We start from the raw sequence: 25,097 nt of genomic DNA, 5'->3' as shown, positions 1-25,097 counted from the left end.
GGACTGCCCCAGGCCAGCGTCCTCTGGATCCGAGAAGAGGGATGCAGCCTGGAGGTCACCTTGGCTACTTCCTTACCTGAGAGACTGAAGGGGGAGTTTGTAATTCAGGGCTACACTCTCTGGGTTTGATGTCTCTTGAAAGGTCCTGTAAGGGCTGCATTTGTGTCTTTTAATGATGTTTGGAGAGACCAGGCTTGAGCAGAAGGAAGTTGTAGCTCCGGTGAACTCACGCTCACCCCCAGAGGGTAGCTGAACTGCTTATGCCAAAAGCTCAGCCTCTTAATGGGCATCACTCACTAGATTTCATCATAATTATAACTTTGTTTTAATAGCGTTTTACAGGCCACAAAGCACATTAACAGGCCTTTTAGTGCTTCATCAAAACCACAAGGTCCTTCCCACAACCAGGTGATGGGCAAACAGTCCCATTTCATAGCTGAACAGACTGAGGCTTAGAGGGATTGATTTGCCCTGGGAGCTCAGGACTTCAAGGCCCTGTTCCCTCCACCGTGCCACTCGCCATCTAAGGGAAGGGCATCTGACTCCCACGGTGCTCCTGGGCTCCAGTCTGGGGTCTCAGCTGTCCCCTGCCTTCTGCAGGGGGTCACCTAGGATACCAGCTTGTGATAAAGTGGCTTAGTGGCAACTTAATTATATTTTCAGCAACTTAAAAAAGGATAGATTCTGTTCAGCTCTATGAAAGGCGGTGTCACTTGTGAAACACACCTCCTGTGCCGTATACATGGGATTTGAAAGCAACTTCTGCCACTGCCTGGCTGGAGTGGGTGACTTCGTATCACCTGAGCCTCAGTTTCTGTGTGGGTGAAAGGGGGATAGTAGTGCTTAATCAGGGCATTGGCGTGAAAGGAGTTGTCATTAGAAAACTGCCCCACTCATCATACACACATTCCAGTTAGTATTCCTAGTTCTCCCAGATGCTTACCTGTTCTTTTATTAAAAGAACTTTTCTGGTGGAAAGTCTCCCCAACGCACGTGCTGTTGGTACGATCACAGGCTCGGGTGACTCAGCATACCTTTACGCTGGGCATGCACCTGAGAAGCGCAGGGAGCTTGGGCTTCAGAGCCAGGAAGGAGGTGGATTTGAGTCGTCGGGAAACCTGGAGGCGCTCCTGTCACTGTCCCTTGGAGGCTTGGCTTTCAGAGTTGGCGTGTGTGTGCTACCAAGATGGTGACTTGCGGGAGGGGGAGGCCTCCCTTCCCTGGGCAGGCAGATCAGAGGCTGGGTTGCGGCCCCCCAGCAGTGTAAGCGGTGACCTGGAGAATCCGGCTGCTCTGTGGGGCGGTGGCATCTGGCCTTTGAGGGCCTCCTGCATCTGGTCCTGCTCGGCTCCCACTGATTGGTCCCTCGCATCGTTGTGACGCTCCAGCCAAACTCACAGTCGCTTGGACGTGGCCCCGGCCTTCCAAAGCCCTCTGCGGGGCTGACACGGTGCTGGGGCCTCAGAAGAGATGCGGGGGTAGATACGAGGGCAGCTTCTCCTGGACAGAGTCACCCTGAGCATCGTGTGTGAAAAGCACGCTCTTTAAGGCCAGCAGAGGAGAGAGGTCCTGCGTACAGTGACCCAGGCCCGTGTTCTTTGCAGATATACAAGTGCTTTCTTTAAAGTGATGCATTCCCACAGCCTGGAGGGAAGGCTCAGTAATGACTAGTCCATGGGAGGAAACCCGTGTGGACCGAGGCCCATTCTCTGGGCTCAGTTCCCACCCTCATGGGGCTTAACGCTCTGGCTGGGGGGAGAGAGGTGGTGTTGTGAGCAGAGATCACCCTGTGGCAGACCTGTGTTCAAATCTTAATTTTTTTTTTGGATTCATCTTACAGATATTTACTGAATCCTACTGTGTGTGAGGCACTGCTCTCAGCGCAGTGGGTCTATTTCAGAAACTGAGTGATAGAAGTTCTTGTCCTCAGGGAGCTTATATTCTAGCTGAGGGAGGGTAGCGTGTGTGCGTGTGTGTGTGTGTGTGTGTGTGTGTATGGTGGTAAGAGTTTGCAGGTTTAAGTTGGTCACAGAGGGATTCTCAGGGAAGGTGATTTTATCAAACACCTGAGAAGGTGAAAAAATGAGTCATGTGGAGCCGTCTGGGGAAAGAGCTGAGGCTGAGGTAAGGTAAGTGGCCCTGAGGCCACTTCTCAGTTGCTAATTGAGAGGCCACAAGGCTCTGCCGTGGCTGGAAGGGAGGGAGCAGGGAGGAAAGTAGTGGGGGATGAGGTCAGAGAGGAACGGGGCCCAGTGGTTCAGGCCCTCGTGAGCCGGGGCCATCGGAGCAATGGCGTGAGTTACTCATTTATCAGGGGCACGGGGACTGCCCCTATGTTGAAGATTGCCCATCAGGAGCAAAGGTGGAGGGAGGGGTGCCATGTAGGAGGGGCTTCATTTCAGGCAGGCGAAGAGGCTGACTTGGCTAGGGCGACAGTGATGGGAGGCATGGAGAAATGGCTGATTCCGGGTCTCTGTTGCTTACAATCTCTGTGATCCTGGGTGGGCTACTTGCGCTCATTTCTCAGTGCTACAGCGGAGATAATAAAACCTGCTACACAGGGTGGTTACAGAGTGGTAGCCAAGCATCGGCCTGGCTCTGGAGGGGCCCTGCCCTCATGCTGCTGGCCTTGCAGGTTTATGCGTTGCTGCTTCCATCATATTGCAGGGAAAGGCTCTTAAGTTGCTGAGGCTGAAACATAAAGATAACTTCCCGCTGCATAGGCTCCTCCAGTGTTGGTGGCCAAGGAGGTCTTTAGAGAAGTTCCAACCCGACCTTCTTGAGTTATTGATTCGGAAACCGGGGCCCAAAGTGACAAGTGTTCCCATTTTCCACATAATTCGTCCAGCTGTATGTCACGTCTCACGGCCCCTGGGGATTTGTGAAGAAGCCGAGCGATTTGTGGTCCAACGTGAAGAAAATTGGATTATGGAGCGATAAATTAAAAAGAGTGCTTGATCCGTCTGCTGAAATCCCCATAATTTTGGGCTCCTGGAGTTCAAGATAATCCTAGCAGAGAAAGCAGGAGAAGGGTGGAAGAAAATCAAAATTTCGGCTCAGTTCTGTAAGCAGGGAATGTACACATGTTGGCACAAGATCAAATCTCAGGAATATACTAGCGATGCTGGAGTGAGGTAGCTAAGTGCATTTTATTGCTCTGTGAAATGTATGGAACTTGGATTTGCAAAGTGCTTTATTTACCCCTCGTTAGTTACTTTATATGACAGGGGTCAGCACTGCTGTTTAACAAGAGAACCCCTGCGTTCCTTGTGGAATTTCATCCTGGGTGTTTTTCCTACGCTTTAACCATGTCCCCTGCTAGGAAGTCCCCTGTGCCCTTTCTGACTGCTGGGGGCAGGGGTGCTAGCGGCGTGGCAGATCTGGATAGAAGCTGAGCCAGCTTTAGACACAGGCTCATGTGCACTAGGTCACTGGCCCTTGTCTTGATGCAGAAGGACAAGGGGTATCAAAGGACAGAGGCGGTGTTGCTGGTGCAGAAAGGGGGCTGGGGAGGACTTTGCTCCAGGTCCATCCGTGTCCATCCTGGTTGTTATGGCCCTGAGGGCTTTTGCAGCGTCAGCTTAGCGTCCTGGAGAACAGGCCCCAGAGGTCAGTGTTGTCCTGTCCACGCACAGGAGCGCGACCCCCAACTTCAGCCCCCGATTTCACCCACTGCCTTTTAACCCCTTGTAACGATGTGCTGTGACTTGTTTCCCGAACAGTCCAGGCTGAACCGCGGTGAAATTAACACTGTAGATGAGTCTTTCTCAAAATGGGATCCATGGGTCTGCAATCTGTATGTTTTGAGAGAGGAAGCTGCTATTTCCTTTCAGTACTTAAAAAAATTTTTTTTTGGCCACTTGGCGTGGCTTGTGGGATCTTAGTTAACCCTGACCGGGGATTGAACCCAGGCCCCAGCAGTGAAAGCACAGAGTCCTAGGACCAGCAGGGAATTCTCAGGAAGCTGTTCTTTCAACAATACTTTTTAAATTGGGGGCTTATATTTTTAGGATAAATAACAAAACAAAACCTTGTTGTGATTCTTAGCTGAGCTCATTTGCAAGGGAAACGCAGTTTCAAAAAGTAAGACCTGCGCTTTGTAACCAGCTCCCTTCTCCCATTTAAAGGGGTCAGTTTATTACGCGCACATTTGGGAGACTTGGTAATTCTAATTGATCTTCCGTTTCTCAAATTCCTCTCTAGGTAGTGAGGCTCTGGTCAGCCTTCCCACACAGACGCTCACCTTCCCTTCCAATTCTCCGCCTGCTCATTCGAGAGCCGGAGGTGACTTCACCTGCCGGCGTTGCGCAGGGACCCCCTGGGGGCTCCTGGGCTGTTGGAGGCTTTGAGCAGTTTGCTTGTTGAGCTGGACATAAGCCATGTGGTGCGTCTCGTGTGCGGAACTCCTTTTCTGGCCCCAGGGGGCTGGTAACTATGCTTCTGGAAACCTGGTACACGGAAGGCATCTGGAACGTTAGACTCTCCATATGGGAACCTGTCAGGGAATGTCATCACAAGTCGGCCGAGTGGCCTCTGTGGCATCTTAATTGAATGTAAAAAAAAAAAAAAAAACTACTTATAAAGTAGAAGGGGACAATTTGGAAGGCTAGTACCCAATCTTTGCAAGCAGAAGCCTAAAAAGTACATTCACATGTATAGTAAATCTTTCCCTCTTCCTTCCGTCCTTCTGCTTTGGTGTTTACTGCCCACAAAATGGTATGTATTTTTGTGGGCATAAGTGAGGGACAGGGAGGTACCTGCTTCCAATACCTGTGTCCTAAGAGGGAACAAAAATGTTCCTATGAAAATTGTTTCAGAATTGGAAAGCAAGATCTTGCCGAAGGTTCAGATGAAAACATCTTAGGCTGTGATGTCTGGAAGGTTAGGTTAAACTTTGGCGGAAGAAGGAAAACATCAATTGTGTGAGGGCAGCCTGCTTCACTGAAGTGACCGGAATGTGGCTGGTAGGTCTGGGACGGTGAGCCAGGCCACAAGGAAGAGGCAGGAGTGTGACCGTCGGGTCCTGGGTGGCGGGGACTCGACATGACTCTTGCAGTGAAGAGGAGTGAGTCTGGATCTTAGCTCCATCTCATGCAGCTGGGTGACCCTGGGCAAGTGTGTAGTATATTTCTCAGTCGAGCCTCAGTTTCCTTATCTGAAAGCTGGCATAATAACAGCTATCTCATAGGATGGTGACAGGGCTCAGATGAGGAAGTACATCAAAGTTCACTCTTCTTTTTTGGCCGCCCCATGCGGCATGCAGAGTCTTAGTTCCCCAACCAGGGATCGAACCTGTGGCCCCTGCATTGGAAGCACAGAGTCTTAACCACTGGACCGCCAGGGAAGTCCCTAAGTTCACTCTGATACCTATTTGCTGTGTAGAAGCTGAGATTTTGATCAAGACTATTCTTCCATCCCATCTGACTTAGACCCAAAGGTTCTGAAATATATGGCAGTTGTGCAAGATCCAAAAGGCTGTGAGATTATACCTTTTGCTTCAGCTTACACCTTGTTTTCTTGGCCATCCAGAAATGCTTTCACGTTAGCGTGGGTGGGCACAATTTGGAGTGCTTGGTTAACCCAGCAATTAATAAAAGTGGAGAGGTGACAATCGGTGTTACCAAGCTGCAGTCGAAAGCGATGCATTTGGCCTCTCTCCATGCAAACAGATTGGTAGAGAAGCCGCCCATGGGGAGGAACATGGGAATGCAGGAAAGGGAAGCTGGTTGGTAAAAGGGACTCAGAACAAAAACCAGGGTGTCAAGATGGGTTGGTTGATTATTTCATTCAATCAACAGATATTTATTGAGTAATTCCTGTGTACCTGATACTGTGCCAGGAACTGACACTGTACATATGGACAAGGCCTGGCTTCTCCTCTGAAGACGCTCAGGCTGTCATGGAGGTAGTAGACATGTAAGCAGTGAATTCTAACACTGTGAAAAGTACGGGATACCCCGTGACCAAAGGACGGAGTGATTAGTTTTACGAAGAGGGAGAGAACAGTTTAGACTTTACAGAAAAGGTGGTCTGAGCCAGACCTCGCTGGGGAAAGAGGTGATTCTGGCACAGGAGACCACAGGAGCAAAGGCTGGGAAGTGTGAAATGAAGGGAGGGTTTGTAGTTGTTAACAGGAACTGGGATTGAATTCCAGTTCTGCCACTTCCTAGCTGGCCGACTGGGCAAATCATGGAGCCTTCCTGGGAGTGTGTTTGCTCATCTGTAAAATGGGCATAAAGAATCCAGGTCTCATGGGGTATGGAGAGGATTCACTCTTAGTTCACGTGAGGCACACCTGGCCCAAGGTGACCCCTCCTGTAACAATTAAAGCTCTGAAGTATCCTGGGTTCCTTGAGCGTATCCTGTGTAAGAAAGAGCTGAGACTGGAGATGACATTTAGGGCCGGGTATCAAAGGCATGGGAATATCATACATCCTGATCTTACCTCTGCAAGCGCTCACCGACACCCTGGTTAAGCCATGTCCCCCCCCCCTCAAGGTACCAAACAATCTTACCGTTTAAAACACAGCCACCCACTGGTGGCAAGTAACTGAATGTTAGTTGTTCATTGTTTTCTGGGGTGACGACATGGAGAGACCACGATCTCAGGGAGCAGATTTGGAGATGGGGGTGAATTCGTATCCAGCCTTGGAAAGAGCTCAGCTCAGCATTGAGCTAGACCCGGAGTCGAATTCTCGCCCCACAGTTTGTCAGCCTCTGCAGGTCACTTCATCACTCCCAGGTTTAGCTTCTACATCCATGGAATTTGGTCTAAAAGGTATCTACATATCGAGAGGAAACACTTATTTTAAGAACTGGGATGAAAATTCCTTTGAAAGAGGGAACTGCCTTTGTGTAGGAGGACACCTTGATAAGCTAGAACAGAGCTGCCCAACAGAAATATACTATAGGCCACACATGGAATTTAAAAATTCCCAGTAGCCACGTGAAAAAAAAAAAAAGGTAAAAAGAAATAGGCGAAGGTAATTTTAATAATAATAGGTCAGTATAACCAAAATATATTAAAAAATCCTTGAGATATTTTAATTCTTTATTTCATGCTAAGTCTTTGAAAGCTGGTATATATTTTATATTTATAGCACAATTCAAGGGTTGGGTAGCCACATGTGGTTATGGCTACTGTATTGGACAGTGGACATGTTGGGAGGAGCCAAAGCCACGGATGAAGTGGCTTTACAGGGAAAGTGAGTTTTCTTCCTCCCTTCTCTCCCTCCCTCACCTTCCCTCCCTCTCTCTATCTGTCTCTCTTTTAGTCTCTCTCTTCCTTATTTGGTTCCCCTTCCTGAGAGGGCTGAGAAGGTAAATGACCAGTGGAGACCACTGTGGATGCTCTGGGTTAGTGGGTTTTCATGGAAAAGGAAGACAGAGATAAATTTCATGGACGGATGTAGGGAAAGGCACAACTCACTGGGAATTCTCAGAAATCACAAAAGCAGTAGCAGCCAGACTGCATTGAGTGCTTGCTATATGCCAAGCACTATTCTAAGCATGTTACTGACTCGTCTTATATAACTCTCACAGAACCCTAAGGGGTAGTCATTACTCCCATTTTCAAAATGGGAAAACCGAGGCCCAGAGAGGTTAAGGAACTCAACGTGGACACAGTGCTCTGTCTTCAGAGCCCTGCTGTGCTGGATGCCTCAGAAAATCTTGGAGGGAATAAAAGTCTTAAAAAGGTTCTTGGCTTCTATTTGGCATGGACTGTGGGTGGTTTACACCAGAGGGCTGGGGGGTGGGGAAGCCCCAGGGGTCATCTGGAGGAGCCTGAAAATAAGCCTTTTGAAAGGAGGAGCGTTCTTAGTTTCCTTCTCCTCTAGGTCCGTGCCTGGTCCACAGTAGCTGCTCGGTGAACATGTGTAGAAGTCAGTGAGGATGGGCTGGCATCACTGGATAGGATGGTCTCTGAGTCCACTGGGCGGCCTGCAGGTGCAACTGTGCCATTATGGGATGGCTTTGTGAATAAGCCCTGGGGGGAAGGGGCCCATGTGGCGAGATAAGCAGCTTGTTCAGATCCAGGGTTCTCGCTTTGAGCTGAGGACAAAGGCCGATTTATACGTCCTGTGCCAAAGCTTTTTTTGTTTTTTTAGTAGATTAAAAAAATTGAATTATAGTAAATATATTCTACAAGCAGCGAAGTACAGAAAGCATGTCGTGTACTGCAGGTATGCAGGGAAGTCCACCTGTATAACCAGCTCCCAGATCAAGAAATAGGACCTTACCAGTACCCCAGTGTCCCCCTTGGCCCTCCCAGAGGTGCTTGCTATCCTGGCTTCTGACTCCATGGACTACCTTTGCATGCCCATGCTTTCTAGTGAAGTCTAAGGATTGGAATGGTAGGGGATCTAGTTTGTTACAGCCCTGCATCCCTCATGGTCTCCAGGGTTGGGGTTCTACCCTGGTTCTTGCATCCATTGCACAGATGAGAAACTGAGGCCGAGAGGCTCTGCAGCTTGCCCAGGTCTCATGGCTTGAGAATAGATCGCTGATTCAGGCTCAGAGCTGTGGTGCTCCAAAGCCCGTGTTCTTGACCATCCCCCGTGTTTTCTTCTATGACATTTTGTCTACGATCCCAAGGTTGGGATGTTCAGGTTGAGATTGCCTGACGGCGCAGTTTCCGGGAGTGGCTGCCGGGATGCTGCACTGGGTTTGTCCTGAAGGCACGCTCCCGGGCCCAGGGGGACTGAAGGCCACACCTCACCTGCCAGAACGACTTGGCTAGTGGAGCCCGTCCCCGGGTGGGGCGGCAGGAGGCGTCAGCATGTGGGGCAGGGGGGTTCCTCGTGGCCCCTGGGCTTCCCATCTCCGCTCGCTGCTGACAAACGCGCTCAGGCTCCGGCGAGAGAAGCTTTCAATTAACCAGAGTCCAGCAGCTCCCTCCCGCTGCAGTGGAAGTGCTCTGTGCTGCCAGATTCAGGCTGAGGGCGCCGGTCAGCTCTGGGGGCGAGGCTGGGGCCGCTGCCTGGGGCACCTTGGATTTCAGCACCGGTCAACGCTGGCTCGGGATGGAGCCGGAGTGGCAGGCAGGTGAGGGCAGCCTCTGTCCAGCCTGCAGGCCCCTGGAAGTGGTCGGAGGTGGGCATGTGTACGTCAGGCTGGGGAGCTTTTGTCTCTGTGTGTCGTGGCCTTCTGCCCCCTCCACTCCCCAGTCAGGAGAGGCAGGTGATGGCTGTCATTCTGCAGTTGGCCGCAGCCGGCGAGAGATTTGCCAACAATTCTGGAATGGAGACACCCCCCCCCCCCAGCCTCTTTGGCCCAGAGAATGCAGCTTGACCCATCGAGCCGCACGCAGGCAAGCAGTTCCCTGAGCCTGGCTTTCTCTCCAGTAGGATGCGAGTGGAGAGCAGGCAGAAACATAAGCGATTACACTAGGCTCTGTGCCCCTGGGACGGAAATTTAATTCGAAAAGGCAATAGAAAATCACCCCTCTGGAGGCAATCGTGTTTATCAAAATAAAGCCAATATTATTATGATAATGCTAGCGAGTGAGTTGTTGAACCGTTTACTCTTTGCTGGCCACTGGGCCTAACAGCAGCAATTGAATGGTGTAGCTCTGGAGCCAGACTGTCTAGGGGTGACGTCTGCATCCTCTGCTCAGCTGTGTGACCTTGGGCAAGTTACTCGACTTCTCCGTCCATCTGTGAAATGGGATCACAACAGTCCCTAGTGAGAGTTGTTGTGTTAATGAATTAATCCACATTAGGCACTTAGATTACTGTCTGACATGTTGAAGTTCACATAGTGATGGTGAAGATGTGTCTAGGGTCAGTTACAGGTATTCTAGGTGGTTTAGTATTCTGAGTTAACAGACAAGGAACCTGAGGCACAGACAGGGTCGGTTCCTGGCCCAGGGTTTCACAGCCAGTAAGTAGCAGAGGTGGAATTTGAACCCAGAGCTACCTGATGGCATGCTTTCCAGTAAATGGTGGACAGAGCCATTATTGGCTTACTCAGGATTTATTGCCTGAGGATTAAATTTATTTCAGAACAACCCTCCTCTCCCAAATAGTTCCAGTAAAAACAGGACAAATTCTAATTATTTTATGACCCATTAAAATAATAAACATAACTAATGGCCGGTGAGTGCATTGCCCCATTCCAGCTGCTACATCTCCACTGCCTTATTGTTTGGGTCATGTTCTCTGTGGAAAAGTTTTGAGGTCAGATCAAATTAGAGGCGCTCCTTTTCTCGCCACGGCTGTCGACTGTGCTCCTGAAAGAGGAGATACCTTGAGTGTGAGGACCTTCATGGTGGCATCTTAGGAGCAGGGAAGACCCGCTTTTTCATCTGTGTCTGTGCTCTGTGTCCTTAATGGGAAGTACACCCGTCACCCCAGCTGGCTGGGCCCTTCTGACTCTCCGTGCCTCTTGTGGCCCATCCTTGGTGTCCATGTCGACTCTCACAAAGGACCAAATCAGCGAGGAAAGATGAGGTTTCGGTTTTGACAAAGGTAGGACGGCACAGTGCAGTCTGCGGAAATAATATACCATTTTCTCCTTTAAGTTCCCTGAGCAGAGGCAGGAACACAGAGGACCAGAGGAGCGGCATAAAGGGGGAGGAAGAGAGATAAAAAAATACACAGTGGGGTAGGGATGGGGGAAGAAATGTCAGGGTGGGAGGGTGAGAGGGGAGGGCATGGGGCAGGAGTGGAGGTGGAGGAGGAGGGAGGTGCAGTGGGTGACTTGAACTTGGATTTTTGTGACATGAGAAGGGTGGGGCGAGACCTCACAGGAAGCAGATCCTAGGCCTGGTGGGAGGGGGAGGAGGAGGAATGTGAGATGCAGCCTTGGGAGGGTGAAGGGTGCGTATGAATAGAAGAAGGGGCTCTACAAGTTTTTTTTTGTTTTTTTTTTAATTGAAGTATAGTTGATTTACAATGTTGTATTAATTTCTGCTGTATAGCAAAGTGATTCAGTTATACATGTATATACATTCTTTTTTTAAATGCTCTTTTCCATTATGGTTTATCATAGGGCATTGAATATAGTTCTCTGTGCTATACAGTAGGACCTTGTTGTTTATCCATCCTGTTTATAAAAGCTCACATCTGCTCACCCTAACCTCCCACTCCATCCCTCCCCCAGCCCCCTCCCCCTTGGCAACCACCAGTCTGTTCTCTATGTGGTGATTCTGTTTCTGTTTCATAGATAGGTCCATTTGTGACAGGCAGGTGGAGGCCCATTGTCGGCTGTGTAGCTGATCGGTGGCAGAGTTTCCTGTTCCTGATCCAGTGCTCCTTGGCCATGCCTTGTCACCTCTCAGGCCAGAGGGAGACGAGCTTGCTGAGCCGGGTTTGCTGGATGGTTCGGTCGGGACATCTGCAGAGCTGCCCTTCTGCATCAGAGCTTTGCAGGGATGCCCGGCCCCGGGGCCGGGGCCGGGGCCGGGCACCATTTGACCCCATTCAGAAGAGACCAGACCAGTGAACCTCACGGTGCTTCGTTAGTCTGGGACAGCTCAAGCTGTTGGAGGCGTGCCTCTGTTGTGCACTGCTTATGCCAGGGGTTAAAAAAAGAAACACTCACGCCGATCCAAGGGCTTTTTGTGGGCAGTGCTGAAATAATAAACCCAAACCCAGAGTCCGGCCGCTTCAGGCGTGAGGTTGCGTGTCCTACGGGGCCAGATTCTGGCAGCTCCAGGAGGTAATCAAGGCTGCCAGAGGCGGTCAACTCCGCGCCCTCCTGGGGGGTGGACTCCCCATTGCAGGACAGAGGTGAGTGGGCATGTTTTCTGTTCAAAGGATCCGATTTTTACTGGAAGAGGCTTGTTTGTTTACTCAGTGAGGCCAGTGCCATGACTCTTTACCAAGGCCAGCTCCTGGCGTGAGCGGGGCCCGGCCTCACCGTCCCTGCATTTCACATCTGGTCCTCATGGTCCAGGAGAACTTGCTTCACAGATGTGGAAACTCAGGCCCAGGGATGTAATGACTTGCCCAAAGCTTGTAGGCGGCTTTGGTGGCGGTGGTGGTGATGACAATGGTGAGGATGGGCAGGATGGAGGAATAGGATGATTGCTGCTGTGTGTTTGCCTAGCGAGCCTGTGAAGTTCTGTGATAGCGAAGGCTGTGTTCATTAATAACAGGCGTGGCTATTGTGGGCTGTGTGTCTGCTCGGTGCTCTGCAAGGTCCCCACTGGTTCAGGGAGTGACCGTAAGGCAGACACTCTGTGTTCCGTTTACAGTGGAAGCGACAGAGGTCTGGGTCAAGTCAGAGTCTGCAGTCTTTCTGCTAAGCCGCCCGCGGCGTGATGACCGTGCCAGCTTGCTGTGTGTGGTGTGATCCTGTGGGTGGGAGAGTGGCCAGCTGAAAATTGGTGACAGCACACATCTTTATTCTATCTCCTTCTTCTTTGGCTCCCAGGAACCCAGATCCCCACCTCCCTGACATACCTCTCACTACCGCTGTCCCCATCCCTTCTCCCAGGGCTGTGTTCTCCTCTTTGTTGATAGAAATAGACGGTATCTATCAATAGAGGGATAGTTTAGCTGAATTAACATTCACCATCACTAGTTATCTATTGACTTTAGTTATCCAAGGCTCTGACCCTAAAAGCATTTTTTCTGAAGATGACCAATTACCTCCGGTTCCTTCATTATGGATGAGTAATCAAGAACATTGAATGCTGCCAAATATCTTGTTGGTCAACTGCGTGGTTCATGCAATGAAAAAAAATCTAGTATTTTAGGGAAAAGTTGCAGAGAGAAAGAAACAAAGGAGGAAGGAGGGAGGAAAGAAAGATGTGTGTGTTTGTGTGTGTTTGTGGGGGGGGGGAGGGTAGGGTTGGATTAGCCTTAAAATAAGAAATAAGCTTGAAATGGAAGATGCAGCTCAAATGTCGCCTGCTCTGAATCCATGTGCTGTTTACGTGGGCAGATTTAGGTACCTGTCCTCAGTCCTCCAATAGCACCTCTGCTCTGACTTCAGAGGTAAGACTTATCAGGCTATATGGCAATTTGATCATTTCCATGTCCATCCTGGGCTGGTGCTGTGTGTTTTATACTGCCATTACCTGACACAGTGCTGGCACATAGTAGGTGCTCATTAAATGTTTACTGAAATGACTTAGTACCTCAGAGCTTTGTAAGAGGGGAGCTTTATGTCACTCTGCCTGCTTAGGACTCCAGATAACCTAGTTACTCCTTCCCAGATTTCTGTTGTCCATATGGGCCTGGGTCACTCTTACTGGCTAAAATGAACTAATTTAAATTTAATTTGAACTAACGGGATGTATGCAAGCCACTGCTCGTTTGATTAATTTGTTTGTATCGTTGGATAAGCATTTTAAGGGGCAGCTAAGGACAGAACATTCCGTTTGGCAGACGGACTACAAAGTTGAGAGAGAAGGATGCGGGCTTTGAAACCAGGTTCAGGTCCAGATTCGATACTCTTCTGGCTTTAGGTGGTTCTGGCGGGTAAGAGCACAGATTCTGGGTCTGGGTTTGAATCCTGATTCTACCACTCACAAGCTGTGTGACCTCAGGCAAATTACCTAACCTTTCTCTGCCTTACCTTTCTCTGCCTTACTTTCCTCTTCCTTAAAGTGGGATAGCTTCATGGGGTTGTTGTAGGCTTAGGGTTTTTGTGGGGATTAAACGAGTTACTCTGTGTAAAGCACTTAGAACCACGTTGGTATCTGTTATCGGTAGTATTTGCTTTTAATTAAGCTTCAGTGTCCTCATGTGTAAGACCTGACTTTTTAGTACCTAAGTCTTCATAGAATTGTGATGAGGATTGTATGAGTTTCCTGTGGCTGCTGTAACAAAATACTGCAAACTGGGTGGCCCCAAACAAGAGAAATTTATTGTCTTACATTTCGGGGGGCTAGAAATCAGAAATCAAGGTGTATCAGCGGAGCCCTACTCCCTCTGAAACCTGTAGGGTAATCCTTCTCACCTCTTCCTAGCATCTAGCCATTTGCCGGCAATCTTTGGCGTTTCTTGGCTTGTAGACCCGTCACTCCAGTCTTCTGTCATCACATGGCGTCCTGTCTGTGTCTGTCTTCCCATGGGTATCTCTTTATAAGGACATCAGTCATATTGGATGAAGGGCCCATTCTCTTTCAGCGTGATCTCATCTTCATTACATCTGCAATGTCACTGTTTTGACATTAACTTGATCCCACTGGGAGTTAGGACTTCAGCATGCCTTTGAGCGGACACAGTTCAGCCCATAGCAAGGATGAAATGGGAGAACCCATGTGGAGCACAGAACCTAGAAAGAAACAGTGCCAGTAAACGTTAACTGTGCCTGTTCTTATTGTTACCCTGTCCTCACTGTCATGATGACTGCCCTTGGCTGGGTGACCTTGGGCGGTTCTCAGGGCATCTTTGAACCTCAGTCTCCCATGTACTAACTGTGAATGGTGTGGTCCGTGGCAGGAGAGCGAGGTACTCAACCTCCCTGATGTGCATTGTCTCATCTCTGAAAGGGGGAGGAGGTAGACCCACCTCCCAGGAGGGACCTGCTAGGCAGCATGGGGTGAGGGCAAGTGTGTGCTTGTGGCCCAGACACGCGGGGCTTCCTGTGCTTGCCATCCTTTGTGGGCCCCTGTGGGTGCCACTGTGCAGTCCAGAGACCGCTTGGGGTCAGGAAGGCTCAGAGGTGTGTCTAGACGTGCGCAGGCTTGGATTGTCCAGACCCCCAGTTGCTTTGCAGTCAAAATGGGAAAAAAATATTTTTCTCCACTTGGGAGCTGAGCAGATTTGCTACAGAGAAGTCTAGATATCTACGGAAACAGTCCTAATTTTAGCCTTGCTACACTTAATGCCAACTCGGAGAGTGCACTGTTGGGTCAGGGCCCAGGGACTGGGGAAAGGGTCAGAACAAGCGCAGAGTAGCCAGCTGACAGGCGAGGAGTGGGAGGATGCTGAGGAAATCTAAGTGGTCATCAAGGGGCTGGGATTTTCTTCAAGGAGAGAATGGGTCTAAAGGGAAGGGCCTGGAGGGGTGAGCGTGTATCAAAAATTAGTACTGTAAACTGAGGGATCTCCCTCCCCTCTCCCTGTCTAAATTCTGCTCGTCTTCAGCTTAGTTCGAGACCACTATTTCCACTTCCTACCTTGGGAATCAGCCACTTCTGCTCTGAATTCGCATCATCTTTTATAATTCTGTTGAAGCATTTATGGCAGCCTATTTAGTTTTGAGGTGACTTCATGTCCTTGCTGTCCCCCACTTGTTTTTGAGGCCCTCAAGGTCAGCCATGGCCATTGTCCTGCCTGTATGCCGAGCCTGCCATGGAGGAGACATGCAGAAAATACATAACAAATGGAAGTAGACATGTCTGGTGATTTCTGGTTGACCAACCAGGGGTAGGCAGTTAACTAGAAAGGGGCATGAAACGTGTGAGTGTTATAAAGCGTACAGAAGCGCTTCCAGTGGGAAGAATCCACTTGGATGGGAATGGAAGTTACCTGTAATGCTGCTGAGGACATGTTGGGGAGGGCCACAGCAAGAGGAAGCCGTGGTGTGGTGGGAGTTGAATGCTATGGGTGAGGGAAGACATAGACGGAGATCCTTTTAGGCCATGCAGGGAGCATCACTTACCGCGGGTCAGCCCTGTCCTCCTGGCCAGGTCAGTTCTTAGCGGAAATCACTGTAGAACATCAAGCATAGGAAGAACCTTAGATCTCACCCACGTCTGTGTGTTTTGAAGCGTGATATTCAAGACAAGCATTTTTACATTAATCCTTCGTGATTTATTTTCATGTGTGAGACCTATCATCAGCACACGTCCTGGTCCTGATGTGACCATTTGGAAGTAAGTGTTATGCAGATGGAAGAGGTTGCTGGGATGAATTCTGGTACTGAATGTCCATATGCCCTGTAGTCTTTTCAGCAGGATGTAAAGCAACGTGGTTGTAAACTTGGGAAGTTCGTGTGCAAGAGATTGCGGGGTGGGCAGCATGGACCCAGTCAGGCCCCCTCCTTTGAGTGATAAGGAGGTGGGGGAGGCCCAGGTAGACCAGATGGCCCTGATAGATAGAGACAGGACTGGGGCCTCAAACCACATCTCCTCTTGTCTGCCCATCTTGACATACTAGATAGAATTTAAACTAGTTCCTACCGAATACAAGTTACTCATTTAATCCCACAAACAGCGTTGTGAAGCAAACACTACTTCTCTGTACTACACAAGGCTGAGGCTGAAGGACTTGAAATGACTTGCTGGGGCCTGCCCTGCTGGTAAGATGAAGATCCAGTGATTCCACATAGCCTCTCTCACGACTTTTAGCTGTGTCAGGGAGCTGCAAACCTACCAAAATGAGCTTTAGAGTTTGGAAATAGAAACACATGCAGAGGTGTGGTGCCATCTGCCTCTTTGTGGGAGAGCTCTGCCTCCTGAGTCCTAGAACCCAGGCCAGCATGCAGGCTAAGCTGCTCAGGCCAGCAGGCCAGTCTGGGGCTGGGTAGGAGGAGTTTTCTGGGCAGCGGGATGCCTCCCTCTCGGCTGGCTCTGTGTATCCAGAGCCAGTGAAAGGCTGTTTGCCCAGTGGGAGCGGTGGGTGCCAGCTTCCCCATTGGTTCTCTTCCCCCTGGGTAGTACAGAGGGGAGGGAGCTGGCCCTGCTGACAGGGTGAGTCAGAACACATCCCAGAATAGAAGCCGGAGGGCATGCATGTGAAGGCCTTCTCTATCCCAGTCGTTTGGGCTTTAAGATTCGTGTTAAAGATGATTAAGCATTCATACATAACTCTGCTTGTGGACTGCTTTGGGATTGTTTATTAGGGTCGCTTGGCAGTAGATTTCTGAGCTAGCCACACCCATCATGGGGTAGTTAACTGAATCACCCAGGGCCCAGCTCCCTACTTACGCATCTGTTGAGCCTCCTCCCAGCTCCCTCCATTCATTCATCATTCATTCACTCATTCATTCATTCACTTTTATTAGGCACCCCCTTTGTAGCTGGCTTTCTATTTGACAGCATTCCCTTTTTATTGTTGGGGGTATTTAATATGTGGTAAAAATGGAAACGTTGGTGTTTCTGTTGCGTCAACATCATCACCCTGTTTATCGAGACTGTAAGCTCCATGAGGGCAGGGGCTTTGTTCATGTCTCTGTCTCCAGCACCTAGAAGAATGCCTAACACATAGCAGGTGCTTTGTGAACATTTGTTGAAAAAAACGAGTGAGTGAACTGAGCGTCTGCTGGGTGTTTGGCCTCATGGCAAGTACTTTACATAAAAATCTTTCTAATTCTCCCAACAACCCATTCTTCACTGTGCCTATGTCTGTCCCTCATTGTAGGGTATCAGCTGGTGAGTGTTTACTACTGTCGTAAGCGTTATTGTAAGCACTTGCCCAGCAGATGTTCCTCATCATGACTGAATAATGTAGCTACTCTTATCCCCATTTTACAGATGAGGGAATGAGGCACAGAGAGGTTACATAACTTGCCTAAGGTCACACAGATCCTCTAGCATCAAGGATCTCTGGCGATGCGGCGGCGTTATTCCCATGACCCGCCGGGCAGCTTCCGGGAAACCAAAGTCTTTGGGTTTGGAAAAGTCAAAGTCTTTGGAAACCAAAGTTCCAAGAGAACTTTGTGCAAGATGGAACTCCCCTGTATCTGCTCTGTCCACTACCCACAAGTGGTTACCAAGCACCTGAAGTGTGTTAGTGTGACTCAGGAACTGGTTTTTTAATTTAATTTTAATTAATTTAAAGTTAAATAGCCACATACTGCTAGTGAATAGTATATTGGACAGACAGCTCCCTACGACACTATCTCTAAATAATAGTAACAGCTCACATTTATTGAGTACTTTCTATATGCTGAAATTTTAAAAACTGCTTTACATATAGGAAGTGATTTAAATCAATCCTCACAACTGCAGAGGACTTAACAATGGTTAGAGATTAAGTACCTCTTCCCACCTCCAAGATTTTACAGAAAGAAAGTGGTGTAGCTGTATTCTACCTCAGGGAGAACTCTGTCCGATCCCAGAGGTTTAAACGATCTCCCTGCTTTTCTCCCTATTTTCCATGTGTATTGCCATGAAAAATGGGATCTCATTCTTCGAAGTGTTTTTCAACCCCAGACACAATCCACTGCACTTCTTGATAAAGGAGTCAACCCATATGCAGGCTTGCGAACTCACTGTTCCCACCAAATGACTCATTTAGGTTGAAAACATAAAGTTGAAGTGGAGTTGTGTCAATGTCACTCTGAAAAAAAAAAACAACAAGAAGGCGCCAGTATTCCTTACCAGAATGTTCACTAATGAAAACAAACCAACCAAACGAAACCTACTTCTTGATGTAGTGCTGATAATATTTTAAGGTCAGGCTGGGAAGGAGAGAAAGTGGAGCTGACATTTTCTGCCTCTTGCTGGGTGGAACAGGTGGCTGCAGCCTGTGGGCATGGTGATCAGATTTGACTGCTCCCAGCTGCACCTTCCCTTCTCGAGGATGGGTGAGTGAGAGTGGGCTCTGTGTCCGGGCTGGGGTGACAGAGGAGAAAGCAGAGGTCCCTGAATTTTGTTCCACCGTAGAGGTCAGCCATACTTGGCGATAAAAATTCATCTGAATGTGTTCTGCATGCTGCCCTGGGCCTGTCATGCGTGCCGGTGGTTTATCTAGAAACTGAACTGATCTTGAGGCAGGGCCAGGAATTCAGGTTAGGGGCAGAACTGGGGTAAAGGTGATTGGTAAAGGCACATGGAAAGAGAGTGAGAGAGAGAGGCTGGAGGGATGAGACCACGTCAGGAGCACAGTCCAAATACAGGTGACCACAGGTCATGAGTGCTTTGGGTTTTGATAAAAAGGAAAAGGAGAGATGTGACCACAGGGCTCTGGGGAAAGCCTTCTTTTGAGGGCTTTGATTGACCAGTTAAATCCAAATTGTTCTTCCTGTTGCTGTCTCTAGGCAGTCACGCAGCTTCCCAAACCATCCCTATCTTTTTCATCGCTTTGTCTGTTTGTCCGTCCATCCATCCACCCATCCATCCATCCATCCATCCATCCATCCATCCATCCATCCATCCATCCATCCATCCATCAATCCATCCACCCACCAATCTATCTATCCATCCACCAATCCATCCATGCATCCAGCATTTGAGTCTCATCTCCCTTTCCACAGTGCTGGGGATAGTGTGGTGAACAAGGCACCATTCCTACTCTCAAGGAGCTCTCAGTCTTGTCTAGAAACATGTATGTGGACATGTGTTTCTGAAGCAAGTAAAGGAAGGCTTTGATGCTCTGTATCCCAAGGCACTTTGCTGGTGTAGCTTTCCCTAGTAACATGAAGCCAGCATTGGTTTCTCTACTTCCCCTCTTATCTTTATCATACATGTACTTGTTATGTGTATTGTGCTTTGGGATATTTAATGTGTACTCAGTGTAGCACTTTATTGCATCTTCATGGTAACCCTCCTGAAAATATGGGCCTCCCTGAGACCTAGTTCAATTGTAGGCACAGGTAGGGATTATTGAGGTAAATCAGAGCCCTTAAACCTGGAAGGGACCTTAATAATCATCAGTGGTCTGCAGGGTCGCTCCCAGCCTTCTCCTCTTTGCCCCTTTTAGATAAGGTCCATCTGGGCAGATTCTGTCATGAGCCATTGTCGGTCAGTGGAAGAAGAAAGGGAAGCCCAGCCTCCCCTGAAGACGTAATTGGAGCCAATCACACACCTCTGTATGCTTCACGGTCACCAGGAAACACGGGAGGGATTTGTTTTGCCAGATTAACAAATGTGGGATTTCGCATATTTACTCTTCATTCAGGTAAAACTGAAATCTGATGTGAACATGCCAGTTTGTTTGGCTACAGAAGAATTCCAGGTTGCTATTGGTGTCTTCAAAGTAGGGAACCACAATTTACAATCTTTTGAAAATAAAAGCACTCCTCCTCCCCTTTTAGTCCTAATAAAGTTAACCTGAGCCGAGAATGAGTCCAAGGCCTGGCCCAGACGCCTGCGCGTCGGGATGGTACTGTCCAGGTGGGATGGCATTGTCCAGGCGTCGTGAGGTGTGCAGCAAGCCCAGAGGGCAGAGATGCCCAAACTGCTGAAAGGAAGGACAGCGACATTATGGGAGTTTACTTTGCGTCAAGGACTTGATTCATGTTGCTTTATGTTAATTGTCTCAGTTACCCAGGGAGGCTATATTATTCTTCACTTTAGAAATGAGGAACCTCTATAAGCCCAGTGAAACCCATTTGGGACTTAAAACCTTCAGAACTCTAAGATAATACATTTGTCTTAAGCCAAAACAAAAACAAACCAACAAACAAAAAACCAGGAAAACAAAAGACTTGAAGGGATGACATGCCCAAGGTCAAACAGCTGTTGAGTGGCAGATCTGAGACTTGAACCCTAATCTGTCGGCTGCTGTGTTTCCATCTGCCACCCTGCGGAGGCCCAGTGTGGAGGGAATCTTCTTTCTGTTCTCACATTCACACGATCTCGGGTAACAGTTGACGTCTGTGCCTGTTTTCTCATCTATAAAATAGGGTAATAATAATAGTAATATCTTGTAGGATTAGTAAGGATTAAGTGAGATTCTTCAGGTAAAACCTGCACATAATAAGCACTCAGTACATCTTAGCTCTCTAATAGATAAAAAGCTCTAATAGTAACATCAATGATTATAGTTTTGACAGTTTTTACTCCTCATAGCAATTTTGACCATTGTGTTGCTGGACTGCCCCTTCTTTGTCAATAGAGTTGTTGTTGTATTGATGAAGACACAGCTCTTCTCACAAGAGTTTGTATTTTGTGATATCAAGTATTTTGTGATATCAAGCCCACGTGCAGCATCATGGTAGCCCCGGAGACATGTAGCAGAGCTGGGATTTGAACCTAGACCTGTCTTGCCTGCACATCCACGTGCTGCCTCTCCTGGGACCCCGGTGTCCTGGCTGGCACTCAGTTCCATCTCCGTGGTCCTGCTGACTCTGCTTCTGGCAGCTACGGTGTCAGGTAGGCCCGCCCTGAGTGAGTAGATGATAATCTAGTTGCGGGGGAACTTGAAGCTCTTCTGGAGAATTGAAAAGGCAGGAGCTTGCAAGTGTCCCTCAAGGCCGGGCTGGAGTTACTGCTCAGTGACTACCCTCTGCCCCCTTCCTTGGGAAAGTCTGGTGTTGTTCCTGGCGGGGTTCAGCTGTCACCACCGCAGAGAAGCCCTCCCTGATAGCGGAACCCTCCACCGCGGGCTCCCAGGCAGAGTGAGCGGAGTCTTCTTTGCTCCCGTAGCAGTTTGTGTGAACTTCTGTTGTTGCCTTTTCCATTGCGTGTTCTTAGGGGGTCTGTGTGTCTCATCTCCTCCACTAGCCGTGAGCTCTAAAGGACGGGGAACTGTGTCTGAGTTAGAAACGTCTGCTTCTGGCCCAGATCTGATCCTCCTCTTCCGGGGCCACGGGAATGATTCCCTTCCCGGCTCCTCTCCATTAGGCAGGGCTGTGCGCCTACTTCTGGCCGCAGGGTGCTGAGTGGAGGTGACTTGCATACCTCCTGCTACGGCCTTTCTTTGCTGGGGAGCCAGTGGGGCTGGAGGGAGCCGTGGGAGCAGGACTGGGGGTGGCACCCAGTGTGTGACGGGGACATCTGCGAACCCTGATCCCCATAGCAGTGTCGGGCTGCCAGGCGTGGCAGTGTGTCCTTTCTGCAGTGAGGACCCTGAAGGCTTTGCAGGGCTCACAGCTGGGATTCGAGTCCATGTCTGACTTGTTCTGTGGCCATGTGCTGCCATTGGCTGGTCCTCGTTTCTTGGGTTGTTGTGATAAGAGTAGGCTAAAGGGGTGTGTGTGTGTGTAAGGGGGGGGGGTGGGTGTGAGCGGGGGAACATTTAGCAAAACTGCGAGGCTTGGTTGCCTTGGCAGAGCGGGTGATGCCGAAGGCTGCATCCTTCGCCCAGGTGTGGCTGGCCTTGGCCACCAGGTTAACCGAGGGGAAAACCAGTTCGCTGTTATCTCTGGGCAGATGCCAGCCTCCCTTTAACGTGGAGTTTTGCTCAGAAGAGCAGGACACTGCTGTGCTGGCTGACCTTTTCCTCGCTGCACAGATGGGAAGAGGGGGTGCAAAGGGCAGGAGGAGGCAGGACAACGAGCTGAGGTAGAGGCTGCCTGGGCGATCCGCCCCCCACCCCCTTCCCCGTACACTCAGGCTAAGGAGGCTTCGGAGCCCTGGCCAGCCTATGATTTCTGGGAGCGAGGATGTGGGTGCATCTTTGCAGTTCTGGCAGTTGGCCTGAGAGGCAGGCTGGCTTGGGGGGTCACGGCAGAGGCCTGGCGATCGGCCAGGTAGGATTCGTCCCCACTGTGCCTTGTTGATTCCAACGAGGCTCACATTTATGAGTACTTAAGGTGTGTTCCAGGCACTTTCCGCACATTTATTCTCAGAATGGTCCCCTCTGAGCTCTGGACGGTTCTGCTGCCTGCAGGGAGGCTGGGTGACTGTCCTCAGGCCACACCGGAGACTCAGTGGAGAAACCAGGTTTGCACCAGGACCGTCTGACTCCAGAGTTTCCTAACTGCTCTGGTTTCTCTTCCAGGTGCTTATTAACTTGTCTGGGTCACAGCTTTCTTTTTTAATTTTTTAAATTTTTTTCTTTTTTTAAATTGAAGTATAGTTGATTTACAATACCATGTTAGTTTCAGGTGTACAGCAGAGTGTTCAGTTATATATATATATATATATTTTCCAGATTATTTTCCATTACAGGTTATTACAAGATATTGAATATTGTTCTCTGTGCTGTACAGTAAGTCCTTGTTGCTTATCTATTTTATATAGAATAGTGTGTATCTGTTAATCCCAAACTCCTAACTTTTCCCTCCCCCTGCCCCCTTTCCCCTTCGGTAACCATAAATGTGTTTCCTGTGTCTGCGAATCTGTTTCTGTGTTGTAAATACAGCTTTATTTCTTATTTTGAAAATGAAGACAATGGGAGACACAAATATCTACTTGAACACCCCTTGTGTGCCGGGTCCTGTATTTAGATTATGAACATCGTGCTGTCTAAATCTTGTTTCAAGCCCTGGGCTTAGGTATCATTTTGTTGATTTAAAAAAAGACATCTTTAAAAAAATTTTAATTGTGGTATAATACACATAAAATGTGCCATCTTCACCATTTTTAAAGGTACAGTTTAGAAGGGTTAACTACATGCACATTGTTGTGTAAGCAGTCTCCAGAATCCTTCATCTTTCAAGACTGAGTCTCCATACCCGTTAAACATCCCTTCTCCCAGCCCCAGCGACCACCATTCTACTCTCTGTCTCGATGAATCTGACTACTCTCTAGGTACCTCATGTAAGTGGAATCATACTGCATTTGTCCTTTTGTGACTGGCTTATTTCACATTATTTCACAGTGTCCTCAAGATTCATCCATGTTGTAGCATGTGTCAGAATTGAAGGTTGAAAGATATTCCCTTGCATGAATAAACCACGTTGTGTTTCTCCATTCATCTGTCAACAGACACCTGGGTTTGTTTCCACCTTTTGCCCATGTTTTCTTGATTTTATTAATCGGTTGAGAGCAGCGTCACACAGCTGCATTTAAATCCAGGCCTCTGTTTGATACTCGACTTCTGACTTCTTTTTACTGCTAAGATCCTATAGTTGTAGGAGTTAAGATTTTTGATAGATGAGGGAATGATGTTTTCTATAAAGGGGCCAATGGGGAAAGTTCTAGAAACGTTGGCTGAGGGTCTTCAAGCTCCTCCTGCAACCTAGCTGCTGTGGTGCTGCTGCTTTTCTACCTGAGGTTCTGCAGTGACTCGCCAGGTGGTTCTGAGGCGGCCCAGGGTGTGAGGGCGGGGTGTGTAGCAGCGAAAGCAGAGTACGCCTGGTTTCTGGCCCTGGCTCTGCCTCACGGGACCAGCCTGGGCCCACCCCTCCTCTGCTCTGGGCTCAGTGAGTCATCTGAAGAGTGTAGTTCTGGACGATGTCCCGTACCTGGAAGTTTCACGTGCCTTTGAAGTCTGGCCCTGCCTGTCCAGAGAAGTACATTCACCTGGCTCTTGCTAAGCCTGAGATGGCTTTGGACCTTTTTTTTTGAATCCCTGCTGAGACAGTACTTCTCACAGAAGCCTTATGGAGACCCAGTTTATATCACCAGAAGCCACAAAAGTGAAGGCTTTTTGTTTGTATTCTGTTGGTGCCCATGATTTCCCCAAAGTGTACTTTCTCTATGTACTTGACTGTATCCCAATTTGGTGAGTTCATGTAAAGCTCTTGCCTTTCTTTTCCTATTTAAAAACCTGATTGTCTTGAGTTGCTATTCTGAAATTAGCAAGTATGGTAATGTGACATTATTATCATCGTATAGGTTTGAGTTTGCACGGGTAGCTCCCTTGAGGCTGGAATTTTTTTCTCAAGTCCTGATAAATGGATGGCACAGTCATGGGGCTTGTGGTGGCACAGGCAAGACCTCCTGTGGGATGTGCCAGAGTTTCTGTCTAATCCAATCTGTCATCATTTTTTATTTAAAATAAGCGTTTTGTTTAAATAGTAGAGCGTTAGTTACCAATTGCTAACATTTATATATCAACAACTATAAGAAAGATTTAAATACATGTTTCCTTAGTATGTTCCCTAAGAAACTGACCTTGAATGCTTACTTTAGCTCAACCTTTCTCTGACCCCATTTCTTACAGTTGTGTGTCCATTGGGGATGTTTATTTGCCCCCATCTCTTGAACTCCAGCATTTGGGGGCTTCCTTGCTATTTGAGTGTCAACAGCTCATAATGGATTTTCTCCTGCCCTTGAGGGGAGTCTATTTCTTTTCCTTCCAGGACAAAGGAGGCGGTGGGTGATGAGGTGAGCTCCCAGAGGTCGCCAAGCTCTGTCTGCCCCACGAACCTCGACTTAAGGTGCTATTTCTGCCTTTTCTGCTTGCTCTTGGCAAAACAAAAATTGGAAGAAAAAGAAAATGATAATGACAGACAGGTTCATCAGACAGCTCACCTTAGAGGGGCCTAAACTATTTTTCAGAAACTACATTTAGAAGCAAATTCAGAGGCATCAGCCCTTTTTAGAGCACCTGTCGTGGGCCAGGTAGGATGAGAAGCATTTTCAGAGTTTTATTAAATCCCCATGGAAACGCCTCTGAGTTCAGGGCTCTGTTCTGGTTCTC

At 48.7% G+C, this 25,097-nt stretch overlaps 1 protein-coding gene across 3 annotated transcripts in view; it reads left to right on the top strand.

Moving 5' to 3' along the window:
- LARGE1 (LARGE xylosyl- and glucuronyltransferase 1) overlaps positions 1-25,097 on the top strand; it is a 598,897-nt gene that overhangs the window by 33,987 nt on the left and 539,813 nt on the right. The window contains exon 1 of one of the 3 annotated variants that reach the window (XM_036864770.1): positions 11,586-11,732. The exons of the other annotated variants lie outside the window; for them this stretch is intronic. The gene's annotated coding sequence lies outside the window, so the exon portion shown is untranslated. Of the gene's footprint in view, positions 1-11,585; positions 11,733-25,097 lie in introns of those variants that run through there. 3 annotated transcript variants of the gene reach the window in all.

This window comes from Balaenoptera musculus, chromosome 10 (assembly GCF_009873245.2).
Source record: "Balaenoptera musculus isolate JJ_BM4_2016_0621 chromosome 10, mBalMus1.pri.v3, whole genome shotgun sequence".
NCBI classification, from domain to species: Eukaryota; Metazoa; Chordata; class Mammalia; order Artiodactyla; family Balaenopteridae; genus Balaenoptera; species Balaenoptera musculus.
Note: the sequence above shows the minus strand (reverse complement) of the source record. Positions and strands in the feature narration are given on the sequence as shown.